Below are 15,444 nucleotides of genomic sequence, written 5' to 3' on the forward strand. Positions count from 1 at the left end.
CCAGGTCCTTTTTCTGCTGGGCTCTTTTTTAGCCACTCTACTCCAAGCCTGTAGCATTGTGTGTGATTGTTGTGACCCAGGTTCAGGACCCAGCACTTGGCCTTGTTGAATCTCATACAATCAACCTCAGCCTGTTCATCCAGCTTGTCCAAATGCCTGTGCAGAGCCTTTCCATCCTCAGGCAGATCAACACTCCTACCCAGCTTGGTGTCATCTCCAAACTTAGTGAGGGTGCACTCAATCCTTTCATCCAGATCATTGATAAAGATATTAAAGGGAACTGACCCCAAATCTGAGGCCTGGGGAACACCACTTGTGATCAGCCACCAACTGGTTTTAACTTCATTCACCACAACTCTTTTTGGACCTGGCTATCCAGACAGGTTTTTATCCAGCAAAGTGTATGCCCCTTCAAGCCATGAGCAGCAGTTTCTCAAGGAGAATGCTGTGGAAAACAGTGTCAAAAGCCTTCCTAAAGTCCTGGTAGACAACATCCACAGCCTTTCCCTCATCCACTAGGTGTGCCACCTTGTCAGAGAAGATCAATTTAGTCAAGCAGGACCTGCCTCTCATAAACCCATGCTGACTGGCCCTGATCACCTGGTTGTCCTGTATGAGCCACGTGATGGCACTCGGGATGCTCTGTCCCATAACCTCCCCAGCACTGAGGTCCTACTGACAAGCCTGTAGTTCCCTGGATCCTCCTTCCAGCCTTTCTTGTAGATGAGTGTCACATCTGCTAACCTCCTGTCAACTGGGACATCCCTGGTTAGCCAGGACTGCTGATAAATGATTGAAAGTGGCTTGGTGAGCCCTTCCACCAGCTCCTTCAGTACTCTTGGGTGGATTCCTATTTGGCCCCATATGTGGTGTAGTAGGTCACTGACCCGTTTCCTCCTGGATCATGGGGACTTCATTCTGCTCCCTGTCTCTATTGTCCAGCTCAGGGGACTGGGCACTCTGAGAGCAACTGGTCTTACTGTTAAAGCCTGAGGCAAAGTAATGTTCAGTACCTCAGCCTTTTTCTCATTCTTGGTCACTATGTTTCCCTCTGCATCCAATAAAGGACAGAGATTCTCCTTAGTCCTCCTTTTGTTGTTAATGTATTAATAGAAACAATTTTTTTTTTGGTCTTTTATGGCAGTATTATTCATTTTACTTGTGATTAAAAAGCTCATCATCCAGACAGAGGTAAGAACTTCCATTCAATGTACATCACCAGCCATACGCCCAGCATTCAAACCAAATGTTTGTTGGTAACTGAACGTTACTGTTGGTAACTTGTTCAGCTAATGAGACTTCAAACAACCTACTTGACATATATTTCAAATAATTCATTCATCAAAGAAATACTGGACTGAGTTTGTAAATAACTTGTAGCACAGAAAAGTGTCTTAATCTAAGAATTATTTAGAATTAATTTTTTGGCCAGTTCTCATCTACATTAGAAATGTCATATGCATTTTTGTCAGAACATACTGGAGTCTTACCCAAACTGATTTTAATGTTTTGCCAATATAAAAAGAACATCATTAACTGCAATTGCTCTCTTTTATTGCAGATATATATAAAATATAGGTCTTGTACATGAAAATTTCTTCTTTATTGTCTGGTTATTTTGTTTTTCTCCATATGGATGACAGGTACCAATTACTGATTTTTAAAATTAGCAACAAGCGTTTTAGCATACACTTAAAGTAATATTTTATGTGAGAGAGACAGAGAGAGAGAGATGGAGTGAAAATTACTGCGGCTGATTGTAACAGAAACAGCTAGAAGGGGCTTCTTCTTTCCTATTAGCACAGATTTCAGTTATATTACTCTGTCATTACCTCAGCATAAATTAACTATTATTCAAAACATTTCACACACAGCAGTTTATTGGAACAGATATTACTCAGTCTAAGTATCTAGTCATTCACTTAGAAAGATGCAAAGCTGAGCTTTCTAAATGTTTTAAACATATTGATAATGAGCCTCTTTAATGCCATTTTGAAGCCTGTGTACAGTATATCTATATTATTGTTTTCAATTTATGTCAAGAACAAAGTGAAGTTTTGAAGAATGTGTTCTGGGAAATAATCCAAACAGAATTATTTCTTTATAAACTACGCTCTGAAAATAACTGAGAACATTTATTTTATATGTAAGAGTATAATCTGTTTCCAAAACTGAACTTCTAATATAAACTGAAGCTTCATGAATGCTATATGTGACACCTCTCAATATGTGCTTTACCTACTTCCCTGTCAGTCCTTTCTCAGCTCTTAGTTTTGAAGGTTTGCCCGTTCTATCAGATCGTTCTTTTGTCCTGCAGTGGATGAATTCAAGACTGACAGATGGTTGGAGCCTCATCATAACTACAGTTTGTAGTGAGGAGTATGTGCTTTGCAAATCTCAGAGCACCTTCTTAAGGCAGGAACAAGGCAGATGATTTGTGATAGAAAGATGAATCTGAGAGAAAAGAGATCAGCCAGTGTTTACTTTCTGTTTGGATAAAAAAAAGTAAGTTTGGTGAACAAGGAAAGATTTTACTCATGAGTTTTGCTTTTTTTTACAAAGCAGAAATAGAACATGAAGTCACACATTAATTTTCTAAGTCACACTTTTAAATTTGTATAGTTTTATAATTACAAAACAAGAACAAAACCCGCATGCTAGGTACTTTGGTTTACTGAATTGGTTCTGCTTTCCTAGCATTAAAAATGTCTTCAGTGATCATGTTTTATTTCAATAAGAAAGTAGAAGAAAAAAAGTCACAAAGTGCAGTCTTTAATGATTAAGTACCCTTTTGCCCTTTATTACTGCAAGCCTTCAGAAGGGCTGTTCTGTTTTTTGCTTCCCTGCTTTCTTCATTTTCTTTTACATTTTCCTACAGAGGAAGTTCTTAATTGTAAAATAAATAGAAATAAATATAATGTGTATGTTCTGTGTAATGGCTTTCTGAAACCTGTGTAAGTTTTTCTTCTGGCAGTAAAGATGACTCATTAGCTGAGCTATTAATAACGTTTATTTTTCACAACAATGGTACTCTCTAGACTTGATCCTGTACCTTCATTTATTGACCTCTACATCAAAAGATGTCAGTCTCCCTGTAGTTCAAAAGACTACCTGCTTATGATCATCTGAATTCTTGTCAACTACTGGCCAAATTGCCATGGGTTATGAACAGTTGCTAACAGACCCCCTTTCTCTCATGTTTGGGTTGAAATTCCTTATGAGCATGTTGTGTTATTCTCTGTGCTGTCCTACTAGAGAGATTTGAGAGAATTCAGAGAAGAGCATCCTAATGATTAGAGAACAAAGAAGACTAATTTATGAACAGGATTTCAGGAGCTTGACAGAAAATAACAGTGAAACAGGACGTGTAGCAGAAAGGCAGGAATATGGAGAGTTGCACGTGCCAACTGAGATAAGGATATTACTCAGTCTGATACCAGATTAACCAGCGGTTACAGGATCAAATTCAGACAGGAAAGTTCAGCCTTAATGGCAGAAGTTTCCTGAGGTATATAGGCTGTAATTTAAGTTTACAAATCTCATAATAGAATTTGTAAAAGCCTCATTAAATGGATCATTTCAAAGTCAAATTTGCAAACACTGTAAAAATGTATTAGTAGGAAGAAAGTACACAGAGCAGCTAGAAAAATTAGGACGTTTTCATCTGTATCTTTTATTCTGTTATGGTCTGTTGTGGTGATAGCTGTAACCATAACATGAACACAACTACTTTGTCAGTAACTACATTAGTCTGTGCCTCTTGTGATTACATTAGCTTCCATCATGTCATTGCACCTTTTGTTGGTTTGATTCAGGATTATCTTCATAAGTTTTTTTATTTTTGACAAATTAATGACTAATGTAGACTTTTGTTTGTTTGTTTAATTGCTACATTATGTGTGGAAAGTTTTCAAGACTGTCAGTTTAGATCTTTGGAGCTCTTCATTGCTTAAGCCCCTCTGTCTGAGAGGTTGGTCCTTTGCTGACTTACAAAGACTAAAGTCACTAAGTTGAAAAAATGTGGTCAGTCAATATCCTGAGCACCTACTTAGATTACTCTCCATAGTCAGTTTCCTAAACTTCCTCCAGCCAAACCTAGTTGCATGTAATTTACACCAAATCACAGAAATTAAATACTGTCCTAAATGTTTACATTCCCTTTTGTATTTCTTGTATTGCCTTTTGTCAGAATGTTACATATAATGCATAGATATGGATTAGTTTTCAAACAGAATACAATGCAAATATATAAGCATTTCCTAAGATAGAAAGAGGACAGTATTTTTTGAGTATGTAATTAAAGTGGAAGAAGAGTAATGAAAAAAACTTCAGATATTTTTCTTAAAAAAGGTGTACATTTGGTTGATTGAGAGAAATGATTAAGGAGGTGGGGGAATTTAAGAATTTTTGTTCATTAAAAAATCATTCCCTCCCAAAATAAACTTGTTTGTTTATTGTTGATTTTAAAAAGTTTAACTGCAGTTTTTTAAAGCTTACAATTTAGCTTTTCAAATAAAAAGCAGAGTTAAAACCAGTTGTAAGCATGTGCTGTTAAAGCTCTTAGTCACAAATTAAAAAAAAAAAAAAAAATTAGAAAAGAGTGGATGAAGTTTCAAAGTCTCAATGAAACCTCCTGCTGATATTACTGTTGCAGTTTTATGGAAGGATGCCTACACTTAAAGGCCTCTGTGCTTCTAAAAATGACAATTAAACAAGTATATGATGTCTTAAACAAAACCAAAGGCAAGTGGAGCTAATAAATATTATTAAATCTGATGTGGTCCCCAACAAATTTCCCTTCTAACAGTGCAGAGTAAACTTTTGCTGTGTGTAAGAGGCAATGCACTGTTCAGATGACATCAGCCTCCCTGAAAACCATGCAGAGTGGCCCAATGCTACTTCCTTGGTTCCACTCCCATTTACACCCTAAAGCACTTAAACAAGCAAAGGATACTTGTATTTTATTCTCCTCCTGGTTAGTTTTTCTTTCAGTAGCTGTGCAGGCACCAGCAAAGCCAGACTCTTTCTGCTTCTGTGACCCTCCCTGGCTAGCAGAAGTCACAAGCCGTTTGGTCACCCACCTTGAATTTGGGAGTCATTCAGAAATATTCGCTCCCTCAGTTTCCTCAAAAATCTCACTGCTTTTTTCACTTGATGCATTGGCCTGCTGAGAGCTGTGAGTGGAGCTCAGGTTGACAGCTCCTGCTTTCCAGACCAGGCTGTGGAATAAGCTCAGAGATGGTCAAGTTTGCTGTTTCTTCAGAGTAGACATTGCTTCATGTCTCTCCTTAGGAGTTCTCCATGAGCAGCAGAAATTTCTTCTTTCTTCTGCCTCAATGGAGAGGAGAAGTAGCAACAGATTTCTCACAAGTACCTTCCCTGTTTTGTAGCATTTCTACTCCTGGACAATATTTGGAGCTTTATTATTGTAGGAACATAAAAATATAATAATATCACCGTCTTCTTTGCCACAAAGTCACTAGCTTCTGCTCTTAGCTCAGGATAACTCAGGCTGGTATAAAGGGTGGTGGATCAGTGATGTGTGAGTTTAAAATTTTTAAAACATTCTTTTTAAATCATAGGAAAACCAAAAGTACCTTCAATTTTTGCCCAGAATAAAGCCTTGCATGTGCTGTAGTAACTGAACAGGGTGAGCAGCTTCTTTTCATACCTGAGAAAAAGAAATAAAAATGAGTGGTGAAGGAGGGGAGAAGGAATTACATGGGACGATGGGCATTACACAATTGAAGGAGGGAGAAGAGGCCAAGGTGCAATGGAAGCACAAGAAGCCAGGTGAACAACAAAGAGGAGAAAAGGACAGAAAGGACATCTGGAGCTGTAGAGGCAGAGGTGGAGGGAGGGAAAGGGTTAGGAAGGCAGTCCTTGGGAGCCTTATAGAAGAAACGAAGGAATTACCATAGAAACAGGGAGCTCTTGGTATGGTTATTAATGCAGAGAAATGCCTTCCCAGAGCTTTATGGGATTTTTTATTCTTGACCTTTGGGACTTCTTTTTTCATTAGTGAATTCATTGAGATATTGTATAATATAATCTAGTTAGGCATTTCTAAACAGAAAAGACATTAAGTACTTTTGACTTGTAAAATTTAACAGGTTTCTAAATGCAGCTGATGGTATTTTGAAAAATATTACTGGCAATTTTTAGCTAGCAAAACTGAAACTTCATGCTTTCTGGCTGTTACTCTCTGCTTTGCACATGTGGAAACAATTGCAGCATCCCAGACAGCAGCAGTGGGGTTTTTCTGTTGTTTTTTTTTTTCTTGAATGCCTGTAAATTTTAGTGACTGCCAACTAAAGGATGCTAATGACAGTTTTCATACAATTTTTTTATTCCTTCACTTCCTCTTTTGTAGATTTTAAAAAATATGTAATGATTCCAGTCAGAAGAGAAGCTACATTTAAAAATTCAGAGGATTTTGTGTTTTTTATACTCGAGGAAATGTAACGAATTTATCTCTTCTTTTGAAGAGCCTTGAAAACCCTCTCCACTATTGGAGATGATGCACTTGGAATCTTAGGAGCATTTTCTGAAAAGAACGTTTGTGTCATACATTTACTTTGTTTAAAAACGAAAAAAAGATTCCATCTTGAAGATCTAAGAACATAAATTAAGATTTCAGCATTCTGGCTTGTATTTCATATGCAACAGAGAAAAATAAATTAGGTAAAAGATGACATAAGAGAGAGGAAAGGAACTTTTGACTTAAAAGCAAAAACTCCAGTGTAGGAGTGTCAAGAAATAAGAAAGTATGACAAACCAAAGACTATAATGGTAGATTTAAAAATAGAAAAAAAAAAAAAAAAAAAGGGAAAATTAAAAGATACAGGCAAAGGTCACTTCAGAGGAGTTTTGATAAGAACAAGGACTTGAATTTCTTGGAACTTCAAACTGGTGACACAAGCTCAAGTGGAAAGAAACTGTTTGGCCAGAATAGAAGATAGTGTTCTGAGTAAGATCTTGCCAAGACCTAAGAGTGAGGACTCCTTCTCTGGAGACTTTCAAAACCCACCTGGATGCATTCCTGTGTAACCTGCCTTAGGTGAACCTGCTTTGGCAAGGGGGTTGGACAAGACGATCTCCAGAGACCCCTTCCAGCACCTACCACTCTGTGATTCTGTGGCTCTTAGTAGCAGGATTTGTACAACAGGAGGCACACTGAGGCGATGGAACTGGTTTTGTTTGGCTTTCAGACACTAACTGGGACACATCTGCAGCTCTGCATGTTGTGATGCTTTGATTACTATCACATAAAGGAGTTATACAAAGGATTAGTATCAACAGGGAAATTCTACATTGCAGGTGTACATTTTAGTCATTTGCATTGCAGAATCAAGATGTCAAAGAGGAGCATGTTTCGTAGACCTGAACACCAGATGGGCAAGATCATCTAGATTGGCCTCTCACACAGCAAATCACACAGAGGTTTTGTGGCCTTTTGAATGTAACCATAAGTGTTGGTGTCTGATTAACAAAGAGAGGATATGGGAGTGTTTCCTTGTGTAGGTAGAGTTTAGGTGATGCAAAATTATGTCAGTTAGTCACCTTAAATATTTATCATTCAAAAACAACAAAAAGATTCTTCTTTTAAAAGAAATGAGGGAATGTGTTCAGAAAAAAATAAATTTGATTGCCAGTTCAGGAGGAATCCTTGTTTCTGAGGCTGCCCATTATGTAACAACAGGAAAATTATTTCAAGGCAATTATCAGTCATCTAAAATAAAATATCCTGACTCAGGTCAGGTTTCAAAACATTAACTATTTATTACATGAAGTGTCATGTTTGATGAATTATTGTATCATGCTATTACATCTCTCACAACAATAACTTAGCAGTAAAATCTTTTCTAATATGTCATACTCACTAAATTAGTGATCAAAGAAAGCAACATTTTCTTTTATAAACTTAATACAGATTTGGGAGAATGATGAAAGAGCAATGATTTCATTTGGCATGACATCAATGAACACATAAGAGTTTCAGTAAATGTTGCCACTCTGTATGAGACAGGAATTATTACAAACATGAACATAACAAATACAGTACTTCAGCTGAAGAAAATAATGGCATAAGAGGAGAATATAAAAATGTTCTTTATATGATGGGAGACCTCATTGCTCTGTACAGATTCCTGAGGAGGGGAAATGGAGAGGGAGGTGCTAATGTCTCTGAGATCCAGTGACAGGGTGTGTGGGAATGGTTTAAAGCTGTGCCAGGGGAGGTTCAGACTCGACATTAAGAAGTATTTCTTTATTGAGAAGGTGGTCAAACACTGGAACAGGCTTCCCAGTGAGGTGGTTGGTGTCCCAAGCCTGTCAGTGTTCTAGAGGCATTTGGACAATGCCCTTAACATACTTTAACTTTTGGTCAGCTCTGAAGTGATCAGGCAGTTGGAGTACATGATCATTGTAGGTCTCTTCTACCTTAAATTATTCTATTCTATTCTATTCTATTCTATTCTAAAAAAAAAAAAAAAAAAGAGTGTGATTGTAAATGAAACTGTGAGTAAATGTATGACTTCAGTTCCAGCCTATGATTAGAGTTTTGCACAGCATTGACTCTACAAGTAAAGGGATGGTCCTTTTCTGCCTTGTATATAGACAAACATCAGGGAAGAAAAGACAGTGGGACTGCCATGGCTTGGAAAAAAAAGCCACAGTTTAAAAAATCATTACAACTATAAAAAGAAGTGATGAACTGAGAAGTGTGGCCTGAGGAGCCCCTATAACAACATAGACCTCGTCAGAGAAATTGGAAGTTAAAGCTATTTGCTTTAGAGAATAATAGGGTTTGCTGTAGTTTTTAGTGTAATTTAATGAGAGAATTTCATTTTACCAGTGGTAAACTGTTCCAGGCAGAGTTGCAAGGATATAAAAAAGCAAAAAATTGTAGAAAATTTGGCTTCTGGTATATTTAGGAATGGAGGGGAGCATTTCAAACCTTGGCATCATCTGTTTTCAGTGCTAGGAAAAGTGATTTTCAGGAGATGGGCTGCTAGAGAGGAAAAGGAAGTATTTTGCTCAGGAACACAGGGACTTCACACATGGGAATATGCCTGAAAGAGTAAGGGGCACTCTCAGCTAAACCTGCTCTGGATGCACCATAACCTTCTTGATGGTATTTTTGCTTTACCTTCTTGGTTTCTGTTTGTGAGATGTATTGAACTTGTTTCCCCTTTGCAGTGTGTTAATTAAATGCTTGCTTAAGCTGGCAGAGTGTTTAAAATGTTTTTGTGTCATGAGGGGCATATTGGACTACCAGGGGCAAAAATGGAAGAATTACAAAGGTGAAAGAGGGAAGAACTAGGTATTAGAATTAGTAGCTTAACAAGGTAAATGTCAATGCTAAAAGGCAATGCACCCTAAGAAAAATAAGGTCACCAACGTGACTCATGCCTGTAAAGAGAATAGGAGATCTTACCTTTCACATTCTTATTCCTTTCGTAGTACTATTTCCTTTCACAGGGGAATGAGGAAGAATTTCAGGGGTGGACTGACTCTGGGAGGAGGCTGAAGGTCAGCTCTGAGCTATTGGTCATCTGCTGAGGAGCCATATAATTGTACATGGGATCCAGTGTGATACCTCCTGTGAGGGGAAGGAGCTTAAGGTTGCCCTGTCTCCATTGTTAAATTAATAGAATAGTGACCTGTGGAGAAAATCCATTTCTCTGCCCATCTTTCAGTCCCTTGACTATCCTGTTTAAATAACTGACTGTATCGAAGCCTTCAAACTAGTTGAGCCACTGCTTGTGTTTAAACCACAGCACTTTTTTCCTCCAGACATACAATAATACTCTTAACCTAACTCATCAAAAGTCCTGAAGATATTGATGCTGCTTAACAGCTGTAGTTGCAAATAAAAACCCCAGTATCTCACACCACTCATACAAACAATAACATTTCAATCTGCTTATGCTACCCACTGAAGGGCTATCAGTCTTGTTTGCTCTGAAGAAGATGGTGCTTGGGAGCTGTTCAGCATCCTCACTACATGGGTGGGAGAGCACATAAAGGATTCCTGTGTTCACTTGGATGCAAAAATGAAATAAATTTTCAGGAAAGGCAGAGTTGGACAATATTGCTGTGGTGCATATTTCTCAAATGCACAGAGATTTTTGCTCTTCATTGGACTCAGTCTCCATGCACAAGGGAAAATGAATTGTAGAAAAACCTCAATGTGGTACACAAGAGGAGTAAAACATGCAAGGATTATAGGAGTTAGTAATAAAATGACTGATTATGTTAAAAAAGTAATGAAAACCAAAGGAAACTCAGGTAATATATATTTTAGAAAGTTTAACTAATTACAGTAGTGATTGGTGAAAGTTCATAAAGCAAGGATACTTCCCATATTAATAAAAGCATTGTCTTACTATCTGCCATATAAGCTGGTTTTAGGATTTTTTTTTTCTCCTATCCATGATTCAGAGTAAAATTGCTCATGCTCTTATGTTTTTTTTTTTTGTGTTATGCAGTCACCAGGCATCTCTCATAGCAAAGGAGAGTTTGCAAATGAAATGGACCATTAATATCTTCCTTGGTGAATTTACCTGCATTTCTAAAGGACTTTTATAGACAAAAAGTATGTTAAAAATAAATAGTTCCATAATTTAACCTTTTTACAAAGGTATGGTAAAAATCACAAAAAACCCTTCACTGCTGTGATGTTTCAGATGAATGAATTCTAGTATTGTAATTTAGATGGGACTATGCTTCTGAAATGAGTCTGCTGATCATCTCCATTTGTCATGCTTGTATTCACACTACAGAGCAGTCTTGGAGTATGTGAACTGTGTGTTCCAGGGGCACAGCTAGCAGAGCTCAGCCACTGTTGGGGGTTGCAGCCCATACTGGAGACAGCCTGATGGGAAAACACTGCAGTGGGGATCGTTTCAGCATGGGCTCCTCGAGAGGAAGGTGGTGCAGCTCTCTTCTCCCTGGTATCCAGTGATAGGATGCATGGGGATGGTTCAAAGCTGCAACAGGGGAAGTTTGAGCTTGACATTAGGAAACATTTCTCTACTGAGAGGACAATCAGATGCTGAAACAGGCTTCCTAGAGAGGTGGTTGATGCCCCAAGCCTGCCAGTGTTTAAGAGGTATTTGGAAAATGCCCTTAATAACATGCTTTAACTTTTGGTCAGTAATCAGGCATTTGAACTATGCGATCATTATCCCTCCCAAATGAAAAAAAAAATATCTTTTTCTATTCTAACACCAACTCTTGCTCTGCCAGACTGCTCCTATTGAGTTATAGTGCTTGATGTTGGAGATATTGTCTTTGACCACTAAAATTAGTTCTTACACCTAAAGAAATAGATTGCTCAAATATTTAATGGCAGGGTTTTATTTCTTTCAATCAGAACCAAGAAATAAAACCCAAATACCTCACTAGTCTGCACAATGAACAAAGCAGATATATTGAACTCTTCATTCCACAGGGAGCTGACACTAAGGACTGATCCTCCAGGTTACAGAGAAGCATCCCACTGTCCTTGTGAATGTGCAGCCTGCCTTTAAGCATAATAATTGGAACCAAATAATTTACTTCCTTCCAGCAAAATCCATTTAGGATATTGCTCATTGTATCTAATATCAGTATCATTCATAAGATTGGATGACTTTGACACATTGATTTCTTGAACAAAATGTACGTAAGCATATAATATGAATCTCTCTATATTACTGCTAAATGGTCCATATTAAAGTGCTATAGAGTGGTGTTTTTCTTGATTGCATAAATTAGGATGTTTGAGATCAACTAATTTTAAAATTTGAATTGCCAGCAAGTTTGCAGATATTTTTTCTTCCCTTGTTCTCACCTATGAGTATCAAATAATGGGCTCAGACCCATTTCATCTTTCTGCAATACATGATCATATCCTAACTGATACTCCCTGAAGTGTCTGGAGTACAAATCTCATTTTATGTGTATTAAAAACAGTAGGGAATCTCAAATCATCTCACTAAATAGCTTTTTTTCTGGAACATCTTATTAAGAAAGTGAAAACTAATATAATTGCCATTTTGCTGTTCCAAAATCGTTAAATTTGGCAGTCGCTGAATTCCAAGCACATATTGTTTCTACACAAAGGACATTTGAAGGTGAAATGAGAATAAACTGCATTTTATTAAAATTTGTATTAAATTAGCTAGAATGTGTGTCTCAGGAAGTGGTGTAACGCTTTGCACATAATACTCAAGATCTGATGGGAGAAAAGGATTTGATTAATTAGACTGAAATGTTTTCAACCATTAAATAAATCTAAAGTTTGATGATGTACAGTTCAAGAAAAACTGCAGTGTACACTTACCAGTTTTCAGATTAATTTCAGATAGAGCCAGAGTTCTCCTGTAAACAAATCAATGCATTACATTATTATTCACAAATCTGTTCTGTACCTGCTTTTCATTTTGTGTCAAGTGATCTGATAGGAAGCAGCATTAGGCATACCCTTGGGCCAGCTACCTTATCTCTGTGTGCTTATGTTTATCTTCTGTGTTAAGTTTTGACAAGGTTTTTCTGTGCTTCTTAAGTGTTGTGGGCTCCAGAGAGGAATACCAGTGGTAGCTGTGCACAGCCCTGCTGTTGTGCAGACTATAGTCTCAGTGCAGTCCTTGAGTAAGACGGGTGTTTTTAAAGAAATATCATTCCATTGCTTTAATGCTTGTGAGAGTTGTCAGTTTTACAAATGGTATTTTTGAAAGAAAAGAATCACATTACTATCCTTGGGGTGGAGGAGAGTCTTGTAAGTGCAAGCCAGCAAAAATATTCACTATTCCCTGAATATCAAGGTCTTGATTCTGCATTTGTTCTGGTTACACAAGGACTTGACGTTAACTTAAATGTTTGTTTTAAAATTATAGGCGTATGAAGTATGTAAGCGAGTATTTACTGGGACATCTTCAGCTGTAAAATAACAGTTGCTTTTGACAGTTATGTCTTCAGTGTCTCTTCTCATAATCTGAAAAATTTATGCTGGTTTATTATCTTGTTCTGCTTCTCTTTTCTTCTGTTGCTATCATAAACTGAAACTGCCTGAACTGGAAGGCAAAGCCAGTAAAGTTTGTGTGTGTAGAATTTACAGCCAAACAATCAGAATTTGTAAAGGCTGGACAACATGAAAATAAATCTGTAAATTAGAATAGGGATATACTGAAAAATAATTTAATAATTCATTTTGATGTTCCTGTGAGAGAACAGTGGTGTCGTTTAAGGGATCACTTTAGGGGTGGGAGAGGAAGATCTGGGTTTTGTTCAGCTTTGCTGCCAAATACAATTCACACTCTTATTTCAACACAAAATTCCTTCAAAAATTAAAATTAAAATAAACTTGATAATTACTTGAAAAATGGAAATTACTTTAATTGACAGTTCTGCATGGAAGCACATATCACACAGTGCCTGATATTGTTAATATTAGTGGTTTGTATATTGACAATGAAATTCACAAACAAGAATAATTCCCTTCCCTTCTCCCTGCCAGGCAAATCACTTGTAGAGTACTGAATGTAATAGAGGACACTACCTTTAATTTGACTTGAAATTAATTTTACATTCCTGTATAAAAAGTGTCTGCATGAGTGAAGGTATCTACAGAGTGTGTAAAGAGATACTATTGGTATGGTACAGACAGATAGCTACTGTATGCACACTTATACACACATATGCTCACACAAATGATTGAGTTTGTATAAAATTACTCTATGATTTTAAACATCATTAAATGATGTTAATAAGCTCTAAGATGCTCACCAGTTCCCAAGAAACACACTGTGCCTTGGAGACTGATGTTCACTCTGAATTGGTCAACAAACAAGAAACCACCTGTACCAGGATAATGACAGCATGAAATGCTACAATCCTTTGGAAGTCCTTCAGCCACTTGACTGGACTTTGCATTAAGTTTATCTTTTGGCAAGTATTTGTTTCTGGTATTCCATTATATACCTGTCAATCTAGGGCATCAGGAATGGTAGACATCAGTGACTTGTTAGGAAATCTCTTTCTAACATCTGTTCTTGCATCTATGCTTTAAGAGGAAGAAAACACAGGTCAGCTTGTAGGATTAAAAAATATGTGGGTGAAAAGGATTCTTCTGTATCATGGAGTATTTATTGTGCTTCTTACCATTTTATGTCTGAAAGAAATAACGTAATTTGCCAAGAGAGTCATAGTTTTGGTGTTGTTTCATGTTTCTTGTGTGGTAGCACATGAAAAATTCATAAAGCTTGCAAGAAAAATATTAGGGGTCAGTAGTGCAGGTTACAGTATATATATATAGGTATATGATGTACAGTGCATTTAAAAATCTACCAGTTTAGTTCTCTGTGAGCACTTTACTCTCAATTTTACAAGGTCAGATAAAACAGTACGTGTCTGAAAAATAAGGAATGTTCTTTAACAGTATTGCTTTTACAAGCAGCAATCTTTTGCCAAAGTTTTTAAGAATATATCTTAAATATATTTTTGTTTGAATGAACTGAGTAGTGGAAGCATCTCAGTAAACGGGTTGTATTCTACTCCCTACTGAATTGCTGCAGATTTATTCTGAAAGTAGATTTAAGTATTGAAGGATACACTGAAATTGCTAAATTTTCATTTCAGAACTATGAAATCTGAAAGCCTGTGAAAAAATGCACTAAAATGAAGTATGAAATAAATACTCTGCAAACATATGCAACTTGGAAAGATTTTTACATTCATCTGAATGTGTTTGGCAAGACTTGTTTCTGGCATTTTTTGTTTGTTTGTTTCAAACTACTAATGTTGTTGTTGAAATAGTAATTCTTTTGGTTTTATTATACTTTATACATGAATTTTGTTTCTCAGTTTGCTTTTCTTTTCCCCCATTTAAGATACCAGAGGCTTATTTTATTAGAGATCCTCATACTTTCCTCCTTACAAAGGACTTTATTAAGGTATATATGTTCTTTATGGTGCAAAAAAAAAAAAAAGCTCTCTGAAGACCAAAAGTGCATGTCCTCACAGGTTAACATTTTCACATATAACGCCAGTTACTGGAAATGAGAATGGATAGTTGGTTAACTGAAGCATGCTTGAACGGAGAAGCAAAGCTTGTCTACAAAATACTAACACTTGGATGAGTCTGCAGCCTGGGAGGAGAGCACCGGGTGAATTTTCTGGACTTTTTTCATGGCTGACTTGGGATATGCCTGCATTGTCACACACTGTGTTGACCTCTCTCCTTGATGCATATTGCTCATGACAGTCCCTCTCCCTTGCCCGCAGGCCATGGAGGCGCAGATACAGAACTTTGGACAGACGCCATCGCAGTTGCTCATTGAGCCCCATCCACCTCGGAGCTCTGCCATGCACCTGGTGAGACATAGCTGCTGGATGGGAATGCATTCCCTTTGAACCTGAGGATCCTTTGTAGGTCATCAAGTACCCATTAAGCAACAC

General features: G+C 37.2%; 1 pseudogene across 1 annotated transcript in view; it reads left to right on the forward strand.

Moving 5' to 3' along the window:
* LOC103782119 overlaps positions 1-15,444 on the forward strand; it is an 86,776-nt pseudogene that overhangs the window by 44,961 nt on the left and 26,371 nt on the right. Inside the window, exon 6 of the transcript XR_608216.1 lies at positions 15,271-15,360. The product of XR_608216.1 is annotated as a neurobeachin-like (transcript). The remainder of the gene's footprint in view (positions 1-15,270; positions 15,361-15,444) is intronic.

Source organism: Merops nubicus, unplaced genomic scaffold (genome assembly GCF_000691845.1).
Source record: "Merops nubicus isolate BGI_N331 unplaced genomic scaffold, ASM69184v1 scaffold9621, whole genome shotgun sequence".
NCBI lineage: Eukaryota > Metazoa > Chordata > Aves > Coraciiformes > Meropidae > Merops > Merops nubicus.